At 39.6% G+C, this 13,903-nt stretch overlaps 1 non-coding gene across 1 annotated transcript; it reads left to right on the top strand.

Annotated features, from left to right (window-relative positions):
• Window positions 1-10,633: 10,633 nt before the first annotated feature.
• On the top strand, window positions 10,634-10,705 carry TRNAE-UUC (transfer RNA glutamic acid (anticodon UUC)). The gene has a single exon. It is a non-coding gene; the product is annotated as a tRNA-Glu (tRNA).
• The last annotated feature ends 3,198 nt before the right edge of the window (window positions 10,706-13,903 follow it).

Raw genomic sequence — 13,903 nt, 5'->3', positions numbered from 1 at the left:
AAAAATAAAAATGGTCAGAAGAAGCTAGGGGCAAGACGGGAATAAAGATGCAGATCTACTAGAGAATGGACTTGAGGATACGGGGAGGGGGGGTAAGCTGGAACAAAGTTAGAGAGTGGCATGGACATATCTACACTACCAAATGTAAAATCGATAGCTAGTGGGAAGCAGCAGCATAGCACAGGGAGATCAGCTTGGTGCTTTGTGACCACCTTGAGGGGTGGGATAGGGAGGGTGGGATGGCGGGAGATGCAAGAGGGAAGAGATATGGGGACATATGTATATGTATAACTGATTCACTTTGTTGTAAAGCAGAAATTGACACACCATTGTAATGCAATTATACTCTAATAAAGATTTTAAAAATAAATTAAATTAAATTAAAAAAGAAATAGCAGTAAAAAATTGCCCCAAAACACTAATAGTTGTTGGCCTTCACTGAAATGGAGGTAGTTATGTCCTTTTGTAGCCACCTTTCCAAAATTCCAATTAGCAGACAATATTAGTCCATTTTTAAGAATCTACTCTGGATTAAGTTCTGATTCAAGCTCCTTATTACTTAGCTCAGTATAACTAGATGCAGTAGTAATGCACATGTACTGAGGGTCTCTTCAATTTTGTCTTTGGGAATGGGCCCTTCAGTTTTTGATATCTAATCACTTGGGTAAGGAAAGAAATTTGATTTGGACTTTCATCCCTTAGCTTTGGGCTCTTTGAGTTGATTCCAAGTCATTTTCTTCATGCCTCCTGGAAGTCTCAGCAGAACTTGCTACTAAACATCCTTCCTTCTTTTTTGATATTTTGTTGATAAAAATGAACTGGTAGAGAGCAAATGATTGATGATAATTGAGAAAAGGAATTCTATGTGACATTCTATAGGGCAAATGGATTCAGGATTCATAAATTTTGTGGGGGATAGCCCTGAAGGAAAAAAATGAAGTGACTTATTCTTCTGATACAGGAAGAACTGAGAAGAGTATAGCATAGCACTGTCCAATAGAAATAATATCCAAAAAATGATCATTTCAAAAGGTAATCAATATAAAACTGTTAATGAATTATTTTACATTCTTTTTTTCTTTCTAAGTCTTTGAAATTCAGTGTAAGCTGACCCTTGAACAACATGGGTTTGAACTGTGTGGGTCACTTATACGTGGATTTTTTTTTCAGTAGTAAATACCATAGTGCTGCATGATCACGGTCGGTTGAATCTGCAGTTGCCAAACTGTGCATAGGGAGGAAACTTACATATGCAGAGGGCCCATTATAAGTTATATCCAGATTTTTGACTGTGTGGAGAACTGGTGCCCCTAGCCCTGTGTTCTTCAAGGATTAACTGTATTTTACAGTTACAGCACATCTTAATTCAGATGCTACATTTTCAGTGGTTAAAGTGAAACAGTCCAACTAAAACAAATACATGTGTTTAGCAGAAAATATCTTACACTGCTTTAATTTTTACATTTAAATGAATTAAAAGTAAATAAAAATTTAAAATTTAGCTCCTCAGTTAAGCTAGATGTTTTTCAAGTACTCAGTAACCACAAGTAGCTTGTGGCCACCATATTGGTACGCATGCAGGTATAGATTAAGATACAGAGCACTTTTAAATCGGAGGATGAGAGTTCATAAAGGTGGTCTCTACCATCAATGCAAAAGAGAGATCAAAAGTCGTGGTTGAGGGCCTATGTAAACTTAAAAACTTTTGCACACCAAAGAAAACCATCGACAAAACAAAAAGACAACCTATGGAATGGGAGAAAATATTTTCAAATGGTGTGACCAACAAGGGGTTAATATCCAACATATAAATACGCACACACACATATACACACACACATACATACAATGGAATATTAGCCATAGAAACGAATGAAATTTCACCATTTGCAACAACATGGATGGACCTACAGAATATTATGCTTAGTGAAATAAGCCAGACAGAGTAAGAGAAATACTATATGGATCTTACTTATATACGGAATCTAAAAAATAATACAAATGAATGTATAAGCAAAACAGACTCACAGAGAAAACAGACTAGTGGTTACCTAAGGGGAAAGGGAAGGAGGGAGGGACACATTCGTGGTATGGTATTAACAGATGCAAACTACTACGTAAAAAATAGATAAACAATAAGGATATATTGTATAGCACAGAGAATTATAGCCATTATCTTGTAATAACTTTTAATGGAATATAATCCGCAAAAATCCTCAATCACTATGCTGTACACCTGAAACTAATATGATATTGTATATCTACTATACTTCAATTAAAAAACATCCTGATTGAGAGTTAGAGAAAAGTCTGCTGGTTTATGACAAGGCCTTGATGTAGCTAGAGGGTTAACCATGTGCTAGAATTTACTACTGTGGTTGTGAGATTACCCTGGCAGCTCTGGGCAGTCCAGGAGCAGGAAAAATAGCACATAGCTGGATTTTCTAAAAGTTGGGAATTCTTAAGGTTTGGTAGGAGGTCAAGGGGCTAAGTGAATCTAGGAGGAAGGTATAGCAAAGTTGAGATCATAGACCAGGATGTGAGGAATTGACTGAAATGAGGCAGTTACCTCATCAATCAGCTAAATGGGAGAGTGTGAAGGGACAAGATGGGTAAGGAGAGCCGTCTTGTAAGACGGGTAAGGAGAGCACAGTGTAAGCTCAGGGTTGGGAAAACATTGAGCGTGCTGGACCAGAGAATATGGTTGGAGAGAGGATTTTCATCATCTGATGCTACAACAGGATGTTAAAATGGGCTCTTCTGCTTCAGTCAAAACAAAAGGCGTCAAGTATCCCCTTTCACTATCTAAACTCCTCCAAGTGACCCTAGAACAGAGGTCAGCAAACTAAGGCTCATGGACCAAATCTGGCCACCACTTGTTTTTGTAATGAAAGTTTTGTTGGAACACAGCCATGCTCCTTCATTTACGTTTTGTCTATGACTGCTTTCGTACTACAGTGGCTGAGTTGAGGAGTTGCAGCAGAGACTATAGAGACTACAAAGCCTGAAACCTTTACTGTCTGCTTCTTGACACAAAGTTTGCCGACCCCTGATTTAGCCATGCGCTACACCATCTATGAAGGACTTGCAAAGAGGGTGGTTCTAATCCGACTCTCCCACCAGTAGCCCATTAACAGCTCCTTAAGAGGAGGCTAAGAATTCACAATCACTCAGACACAGTAAGGATTCCTTTGGAGAATTAGTGTGCTACATCTCCGTGGGGCAAAGCAAAGCGATGCTTTCCCCATCCTCATTCTCAAACTGAAGCCAAGAGAGGGAGACATCAAAAGAATCACTTGAGAGCTTAACATATGCTTCCTGAAATTGGGATAACACAGGGACTGGTTCCTGAGTCATTCCTGAAAAAAAAGTCTAGAAGAGAAAGCCTTGTTAGAGAGTGAATGGCATTAGAGTGAGGAGAGGACCACAGCAGTGACGATATGGACCTGATATAGCCACTGCTCTCCCCTTCTCTTCCTTATCCTCCTTCTTCACAGCTTTATTTTAGCAGAAAAGTCACCCTTTTAAAGTGTGTAACTCAGTGTATTTTAATATATTTACAGAGTCATGGAACCATCATCATTTTCTAATTGTGGAATATTTTCATTTCCACTAAAAGAGACCCTGTACCCATTAAGAGTCACTCCCCATTCCTCCTACCCCACTGCCCTAGTCAATATCTAACCTACTTTCTGCCTCTATAGATATGCCTATTTGGGGCATTTCATATAAGTGAGATTACACCAGCGGTCCCCAACCTTTTTGGCACCAGGGACTGGTTTCATGGAAGACAATTTTTCCACGGACGGGGAGGTGAGGGGAGGGGGTAGTTCAGGTGGTAATGCGAGCGACGGGGAGCGGCGGATGAAGCTTCACTTGCTCACCCGCTGCTCGCCTCCTGCTGTGCGGCCCGGTTCCTAACAGGCTGAGGACAGTAGTGGTCTACAGCCTGGGGGACCCCTGGATTATACAATATATTGCCTTTTTGAGGGGGTATGGCTTCTTTTACTTAGCATAATATTTTTAAGTTTCATCTATGTCATAGCATGAATCAGTGCTTCATGACCTTTTATGGCCAAATAATATTCCATTGTACGGATATACCATTTTTAATCCATTCATCAGTTGAGGGACATTTGGGTTATTTCTACTTTTTTGACCTCATCAGTAATGTTGCTAGGAACATTTGTGTTACAAGTTTTTGTTTAAATGCCTGTTTTCAATTCTCTTGAGTATATACCCGGGGGTGAAATTGCTGAGTTATATGTAATTCTATGTTCATCTTTTTGGGGAGCTTCCAGACTGTTCTTCTGTACCGTTATACATTCTACCAACAATGAGAAAGTAGTGTATGAGAGCTCCAACTTCTCTACATCTTTGCCAACGCTCGTTATTTTCTACCTTTTTAAAATTATAGCCACCCTAGTGGCTTTATCCTTAGTATAAAGTGACATATGGTTGTGGTTTTGATTTTCATTACACTAATATTATTGATGTTGAGCATCTTTTCACGTGTTGACTGACCATTTATATATTTTCTTTAAAGAAATTTATTCAAATCCCTTTGTCCATTTTAAAAAATAGATCATTTGTCTTGTTATTGTGGAGCTATGGGTAGCTGTTTCTGAGTTGTCTTAAAGAATCTCTGCCATACAGGCCTCCTAGGAAGAGTGGGAAGGTCAGACCAGCAAAGATCACAAGAAGTTAGGAGCAGAGCTATGCCATGTGTGACAGTCCAGGAGGAGACATCAGCCTTGCCCAAAGAATGTAAATGAGTCTCCTAAAAACTCATAAAACACTAAAAAGAAAAAGAGCCAGAATTGGGGCATGCAACACAGAGATTTCAGTGGCATCAGTGTCATATTTCTCCTTTTCCTTAAATCTTTCCCTTCTATCCCCTTCATTTTCCCAAGGGATCAGAATGAGTGGCTAATTAACCTGTGATGGAGATTAATAGGGAGAGTAACTTGACAGAGGGGAAGGGAAACACTTGAACGGACTGAGAGACTGAAGTTTTGATTTAGATTTAATTGAATTTTTTTACTAACTCAAAGATGGAGCTATTTATTAATAGCTGGGAATAGAGTAATCAGAGAAAACGTGGAATCTGCCTGAAATTTCATTCAGGAGGGCAAAGACTGAAAAAGCGCAATGGAGTCAAAGACAGCTGTGTGAAAATAAACATTAAGCTAGTTTATAATGTCACCCCTACTGAGTCCAGCTTGTTTGATAGGCCAATTACAAGATCTTTGACCTAGTCAGCACCCAATATAAACCTCTAAGGCATGACTGTGTTTGCATGTGTGGTAGGGAGGTACCATGCTGGAGTGGATTGGGAAGTCAGAGAAGAGGAAAAGTCTGAAGCTGGGAGGCCAGGATGTTGGTTGGACAGTCAACTTTGATACTCTACTCCATCTCTGGTAGGAAATGCAGTAGGAATGAAAACTGTGAGCTTGGCATCAACGAAGCTGAGGGTTGGCCCTGGAGGCTGAAATGACAGTGGTAGGAATGTTGGAAGAATCCATGAGCAGAGTAAGTGGGATTATTGATAAAGTGTTTGGTGCTATGGTCTGGAAACGCCAGTGAGGAGTATGTCAGCCACATCTCTTGGCTTGGGTTTAGATTGGGGTTGGAGACAGTCTCTCACTAATTGAGAGACTTGAGAAGAAAGAGGAAGTATGTGGACAGTTAATGGAGTTAAGGGAAGGAACAATGAAAGAAGCCAGCAAGGGTCAATAATGGGAAGAAGCAAGGGTAAGAGACAAGTTCCGGGCTGGGTAAGGCTGAGGGAATAGCAAGGGCAGGATCTGGAGAGGTTCCCATGGAGGGGCCAATGAGCCCATCGATGAAGGAGATGTGGGAGGGAGCAGGCAGACAAGGGAACTGGGAACAATGGAGCTGTTGAGAGAACTGTTTGGTCCTAAATTTCCATTGTAAATTTGATATATTGGTGTCATCAACCTGGTCTTATGAATGATGACCCCATTAAGTTGAAACCCCAAATACCAATGCTAAGATGAACTTGGGGTTTCTTTGACCAGTGTTTTTTTTTTTAATTGTGAAATTCTTCAATTTGAAAAGGGGACTTTCCAGTGGAAATAATAGACTATAAATTGTTTACTTGGCAAATCATCATTAGACTAAGCTAAGGATCTTCATATACAGTGATATGATAATAGAAATTTACCTGCCAAGTGCTTTCAGAATGAGGTGGTAGGGAAATTTTTCCTGACTTGCAAAGCAAAGAAAGCTTTCTGAAAGATACTGAATTTTATATTTAAAGGAGAACACAGCCATGGAAAAGTAGGAGCAAAAATGTTGAACAATTAATGAATAAACTGGGAGGGAATCAAGCAAAAAGATGAGTCAGAATAGTTTGAAGTTGTTAGCCGAAGATTTATTCTTAATATTGGAACAAATAGAAAAAAACTTTTCAGGGCTGCTTTGCTTAGATTTATTGTCCCCATTTTCCTTCCAGGGTGTATTTAGTGCTGAAAAGGAACAGAGAGAAAAAAGAAGTGGTGAGTGATAATTAAAGCACAAAAGTATTTAGATGATATGTTACCAAATACATAGGAAGTTTATAATAGTTTGCTTCTGCTGCATTTTAAGTTTTATTTTTTCCAGTCAAAGTGTACTTACTGAATCTTGATCTTGCATCTAGCACTGCACCAGGTGCTATGCATAATCAGTAAAGGAATAGGCATGATTCTTACCTTTATAGAGCTTACACGCTCTTAGGAAAATAAGACTAACCACATGAGGTGCCACAAAGAGAGAACAATACAAGTGGCTTTGAAATAAATTACCTAATTGAATATAATCATGCATATTGATGGAAATGACAGATAACACTTTCATGGTTAAAGCAATTGCTAGATTGTAATACCATGAAGAATGCATCTTGCAAGGTGCTATTTCATAACAGCTGCAAAAAAATTGCCCTTGACTACATCTGCTAAATCCACATTATAACTCAAGCAAAGGTAGGCAATCCATCAGAGTAGTTTGGTCCATGGAACCGTAGCATCTTAAGATGCCTTGAGAAAAATGATTCTATGGTCAAATTTGAGAAATAGGGCATACCATGTCTCCTTCTTGGAAAATGATAGTAATATTTGCATATTAATGGCTCTGAGAAATCCTGCAAGCAAAGAACTCATGTTAATACTGTATAACCCTACACATCCCAAACTTATTTGACTCTAGAACCCTCTTTATTTATAATTGCTGGACTCACTTTGGCAAGTGCTGTGTTAAAGTATACACACGAGATACTCAGGATCTGATGACTTGGAAAAGCAAAGTAAAACAAATTTGCACCTGGACAAGGGTTTTATTTATCAATATTTTTAATAAAAGCCAAGGATCTAGCAGCCTAGCCTCTACATAGAGTCACAGGAAATGAAAACACAAATAAGACTCCAGGTGTCTTGAGGAATAATATAGACTTTCCTATGGGGGTTTATACAGCATACCTCATAGACGGCTTCCTAATGATTTCCTCTAATCATTCTTTCCATTCCCTAAATGTCTACATTCATCCAGCCATTAAATATATCTCCTGTTCTATTCATATACATGTTTTTTCCACCATATTGCTGCTCAATCCTGTCTTCTTCCTTCTTCACTCCCACTCTTTTTCAACCCACCTTCCAGCTAGTAGTGACTGCCAAGGCTTCAGTCCCCACCTGCTCGCTATACTATTCCTCTGTGGGGCACAGTAGAACACAGAAGCTCCAGTCCTTTGTTTCCGTTGTTCTCCACGGGATGTAAGGAGAACCCCTTGACATTCCTCTTCTCCCATTTACTCTCAAAGCTTTTCTTTGGAAGTTTTATAATAGAGCATTTTTAGTGATGAGTTCTACTACCAAAGTCAACACTCCTAATTGTATTGAATGTCCCTGAAGATAACTTTATTTTTTTTAAGTAGTGCTAACATGTCTCTTTGTGAATGGACTTAGGTCTGCTAACCAGCGAATTCCCAAGGAATGTCTACAAAATGTTGCCAGATTCATATCTATAAAACAGCTTCTATTCTGCATTTAAACTTAGAAAGGATTTCCCCATTCCACTTCAACAAAGATGGCAAACTAACCAGAAGGGTTACCCCCTCACTCAAACTTAGCCCTGTGGAAGCCACAGAAGTAGAAGAAAGTCAACAAAGCTGAAAAATTAAGGTAAAACTATAAAGGTAGTTGAGTCCTGGTGTAGAAGATAATGGTACCCCAGAATGGAAGAGGATCTAGTGCCTTTGATGCAGAAAGGCCAGGGAAAATCTTTATAATCCATGCCCTTTTTTTTCTACCAACTTGGTCTTGAAAGGAAGAGCAAACCCAATGATAGGGTGATATCAGACAAGTATTCTAGTTTGATTGGAAGGAAAACGCGATAGCAAAGATACCACAGACCCTCAGCCTCTGGACATTTCCTCACCCTGACCTCACCTTCTATATCCTGAGACCATGTGGGGTGAAAGATGCTTATTAGAGACAGCCTATTCATATAATGTATATACAAATTAAATGATTGAAATAGAAAACAGTAATAGAGATGAATCCCAAAATGCATGCAATTTGAAAAATAAATGAATGAGCTGGGTGATGAAACCAAGAAATTCTTCCATAAAGTATCAGACAGAGATAAAGAGTTAGAAAATATGAGAGAAAAAATTAAGAAGATCATAGTTGTTATGTAAACATCTGTTTTATTGTAGAGCTAGAAAAAGAGTAAAATATATATATATACAAAGAAGAGAAAATATCTGAGGAGATAATGACCAAAATTTCTCCAGATTTAAAGAAAGTGAAAGACCTCAGATTGAAAGTGTTTTTTCCTAGAAGTCCTTAGGTACATTATATTGTGAAATTTTTTATTTTTCAGCCACACCACATGGCTTATGGGACCTTAGTTTCCCAACCAGGGATTGAACCCAGGCCACGGCAGTGAAAGCATGGAGTCCTAACCATTGGACTGCCAGGGAATTCCCGTGAAATTTAAAAAATCAAAGATAAAAAAAAAAATTCTCAAAACCTCAAGAGATAAAGGCCTCCTACTAAGAACCATGAATAAGAATTATACCAAACACATATTGGAGAGAAAAAAATATTTCAAATTAGTAAATGAAAAGAATGCTGAAGCCACAATTTTATAACCAGCTAATCTATCATTTAAGTTTAGAGTGAAATAAAGAATTCTCAAGTATACATGTACTTCCAAAGTTTACCCTCTTTATAACAGTTTTAGAGGGTTTACTGTTACCTATAGCAAGAAACATGTAAATTATTGAGTTAACCTGACAAAAATGCGCAATACCTTTAAAAAGAGCAATTAAAAATCATTTAGGTGACAAAGAGGAATACTGGCATAAATGCAGAAGCATTCCATATTCTTGGATAGGGCAAGATAATATTGTAAAGATTTTTAAAAATTGAAGTATAGTTGGGCTTCCCTGGTGGCGCAGTGGTTGGGAGTCCACCTGCCGATGCAGGGGACATGGGTTCGTGCCCGGTCCGGGAAGATCCCACATGCCACGGAGCGGCTGGGCCCGTGAGTCATGGCTGCTGAGCCTGCACGTCCGGAGCCTGTGCTCCGCAATGGGAGAGGCCACAACAGTGAGAGGCCCACGTACTGCAAAAAAAAAAAAAAAAAAAAAAAAAAAATTGAAGTATAGTTGATATACAATGTTGTGTTAGTTTCAGGTGTATAGCAAAGTGATTCAAAATTATATTCTTTTTCAGATTCTATTCCATTATAGGTTACTACAAGATATTGAATATAGTTCCCTATGCTATACAGTAGGTCCTTGTTGTTTTTCTTTTTTATATATAGTAATGTGTATCTGTTAATCTCAAACTCCTAATTTATCTCTCCTCCCCCCCCAACCCTATTTCCCCTTTGGTAACCATAAGTTTGCTTTCTATGTCTCTGAGTCTGTTTCTGTTTTGTAAATAAGTTCATTTGTATCATATTTTTAGATTCTACATATCAGTGATATCATATGATATTTGTCTTTCTCTGTCTGACTTACTTCATTTAGTATGTATTATAAAGATTTAATTCTCTCTAAAGTGATTGATAAACCCAGTGCAATTCCAATGAAAAGTCTAGCAAGTTTATTTGAGAAACTTAACAAATTTATCCTAAAATTTGGAAAAATCAAGGTCCATGAAAGTTGCTAAGCCAACTCTGGAAAATATGACAGATAGTAGGAATACTTAAGTCTGTATTCATAAAAACAGTGAAAGAGTCTAATGAAACAAAATAGAGAGGAAAGGGGCTTCCCTGGTGGTGCGGTGGTTGAGAGTCCGCCTGCCGATGCAGGGGACGTGGGTTCGTGCCCCGGTCCGGGAAGATCCCACATGCCGCAGAGCGGCTGGGCCCGTGAGCCATGGTCGCTGAGCCTGTGCGTCCGGAGCCTGTGCTCCGCAACGGGAGAGGCCACGGCAGTGAGAGGCCCGCGTACCGCAAAAAAAAAAAAAAAAAAAAAAAAATAGAGAGGAAAGAATATAATGAAAGAATAAAGTCCAGAAATATTATATATGTAGCTCACTATGTAGAGAAAAAGTTGGATATCTGCCTTACACCACATAAAGGTGAACCCCAGAAGGATTAAAAACATAAATATGGGATTTCCCTGGTGGTCCAGTGGTTAGGACTTGGCACTTTCACTGCCATGGCCCAGGTTCAATCCCTGGTTGGGGAACTAAGATCCCACAAGCCACGCAGTGCTGCCAAAACAAACAAATAAACGAAAGTGACATAAATGTGAAATAAAACCATAGAGCTAATAGTTGAAGGCACAGGAGAATATTTTTGTAATTTTTGGAATAGGAAAGGCCTTTTAAAACAAGGGCCTAAAAGCATAAACTGTAGGGTAAAATGTTGATGGAACTGACCCTATCAACTGTTCCTGGAAGGACATCACAGACAAAGTTCACAGAGAAAAGATTGGGTTCATATAGTCAGTGGAAGCCATCCACCAAGGGCGGGGAAGAGTGGAGATTAAATGTGGAGGAACAGTATCCAACACACCTCTTTCCTGCATTTTCCTTTGTTCTCTTATATATGTGTACATATATATGTCGATTTAATTTATTATAGAAATTTGAATAATGATGATTTTGTTTTTTTTTTTTTTTTTTTTTTTACAATTTTTGTGGCAGCTATAGAGTATGCCAATGATATCAGCAATTTAGACAGCAGCTCTGATCAGATCTCTCCTAGTGACATTACTTTGGAGTCACAAATCTCAGCTTTGTAGGTTCAAAAATGATCTGATCAGTGTAACCCAAGGGCATTCAGTCTTTTGAGAACAGGTTCTTTTTAACCAAGAGACTGACCTGATAACCAGAATGCCTCTTTATTTTTTAAAGATTATGAAAGGGACCATGTACTTTGTACTATCATTGATCATTCACTGTCCATACCAGTGGATTCGTTTGCAGTGATTGAAATATTCATGTTACTCTCCTGAGCAGCATATTTCAAGTATCAGCGAACCTGGAATGTCAAAATGGGTGTTAGTAGAGGGGGATTCCATATAGACCTGACAAACCCTTCTCTGGTGATCTAAAGCCTTTTCCCCAGATCAGTTTCTCTCCTGTGGACGGTGCTGGAGGGATAAGTTCTAGGAAATGCTGCCTCCCTGACTCTCATTTGTCCGTTTCCAGGTTAATCTCTTTTCTTCTGTTAAAGTATCTGTCATTTGGAAACATACATGTCCTAAGCTGTTCGGTCTGGGCAGAAAATGGGGGTCACTGCAATAATAAACAAGGTTGCTAGGCTTAGCTCTCCCCACTTACTGTGGGATCTCCTGCCCTCTTCTGTGTCTCTCTGACTTATTGCAAATTTCCTGCCCTGTCTTCTGAGAGTTCCCAGGATACCACTCACAAAAGCTCATGAATAAATTCTTGCAGCTTCCACTGACCTCTGAGGTCACTACCGTCCCGGAACTAAGGGTGGCCATCCACAACACTGATGTCTGCACTAGGAGTGCTGCCCCTTGCTCAAAACCTGCTTCCCACTGCTGCTGAGTTAGCTGGCACCTCTCAGCCACAGGTACCCTTGGGATCATGCTGAGCCTATCATGTATAGCCCTCCTGCTGCCCCCGGAATTTGGCTTGCTGGTGGCATTGCAGTGCCCTTGACATTGGCGACCTTCTGTTACACCCCGACTCCAGGTTATGCTGGATCAGTGCTGTCCTTCACTGAATCCAAGTGAATTTCTGACTCCCACCCCTACCCTGTTCCCAAAGTAACACAGCCTTGGGCTTCTAACATTGCACACCGAGACATGTGACAAACAGCTCTCAAGTGTTGACATGAGTCCAAGGAATCTGGGTCAGAGAACAAATTCAAGGGCTCAGGCATGAGTTCTCCTTCACGCCAAAGACTGATAAATTGTTATTGAACAAAATGTGTGTCTTTATTCTGTCCGTCCTTAAAATGGGTTTTTTCCTAGAAGCTCCTTCTTTAGCAGAAAGTCAACATATATCTGAACAAGCCTGAATATGGGTTTAGTCTCAGCTGGGACCACCCCGTTCTTCATCCTCACTCCCCCTCCCCAGTAAATACACATATTCTGATATGTCAGTAGTTTTCTGGAAAACATTTTATGGAGAATTCTGAATCACAATTTCATCCATTCTGTCAATTTTACTGGGAAAGCCCTGCCTTTTATTCCCATCTACCTTTCTAATCATATTTTTGTTTTTTGTGTTTTTTTCCAATTAATAATATAATAATTCTTTTTTTTTTTTTTTTTTTTTTTTTGCGGTACGCGGGCCTCTCACTGTTGAGACCTCTCCCGCTGCGGAGCACAGGCTCCGGACGCGCAGGCTCAGCGGCCATGGCTCACGGGCCTAACCGCTCCGCAGCATGTGGGATCTTCCCAGACCGGGGCGCAAACCCGTGTCCCCTGCATCGGCAGGCCGACTCTCAACCACTGCGCCACCAGGGAAGCCCAATAATTCTTAATGTTGTTAATAGTTTTGTGACAGTTCTTTTCAGTGGCTACATAATACTTCATCAAATAGTTGTGGAATACTATACCTACCATCTCCCTATTATTGAACATTTGTATTGCTCTGTTGGGTTGCATGTTAGGATAAGCTAAGTTTATAGCAATGAACAACTGCAAAACAGAAGTTTTTTTAGGAGACAAGGGTTTATTTCTTGCTAATGCAAAGTCATCTGTAAATCTAGACGGCTCTTCAGGGCACCTGTTTTCCAGCAATGGTTCAGCTATCTAAGCTGCTTTGACCCTCTTGTTTTTCTCTCTGAATAAGGAGCTTCTTCTGCATCCATAGAGGAATGGGGAAGAGCACTGGAGAGTTCAAGTGGACTTTCACTGCCATAGCCCAGAAGTAATGCACATTCACTTCCTTCACAGCCCATTGGTCAGAACTAGTCACCTGCCCCTCCCTGACTACAAGGGGACTGAGCACATGTGGAACCAACAGACCAGGGTGTTGAACATGGAGTGAACTGAAGGACTAGGGGGCTGAGTATGGAGGAAGCTAATGTACTATTTGGTAAGCATTACCGTCTTTGCCACACGTTGTTTATAAGACCCCTTTTTTTAGACTTTAATATTTGCATTTATTTTTTTCCAACCTTATTGAGATATAATTGACATATAACATTGTATAAGTTTAAGGTGTACAATGTATTGATTTGATTGACTTATGTTGCAAAATGATTACCACCATAACATTAGCTAACACCTCCATCCCATCACATAATTACCATTTCTTTTTTGTGGTAAGAACATTTAAGATGTACTCGCTCAGCAACTTTCTGGTATATAGTACAGTATTATTAGCTACAGTCACCAAGCTGTTCCCAGAACTTGTTAATCGTATAGCTAGAAATATGTGCCTTTTAACTAATACCTTTCCAT

Source organism: Tursiops truncatus, chromosome 5 (genome assembly GCF_011762595.2).
Source record: "Tursiops truncatus isolate mTurTru1 chromosome 5, mTurTru1.mat.Y, whole genome shotgun sequence".
Classification (NCBI taxonomy): Eukaryota; Metazoa; Chordata; class Mammalia; order Artiodactyla; family Delphinidae; genus Tursiops; species Tursiops truncatus.
This window is presented reverse-complemented; position numbering and strand designations above follow the sequence as displayed.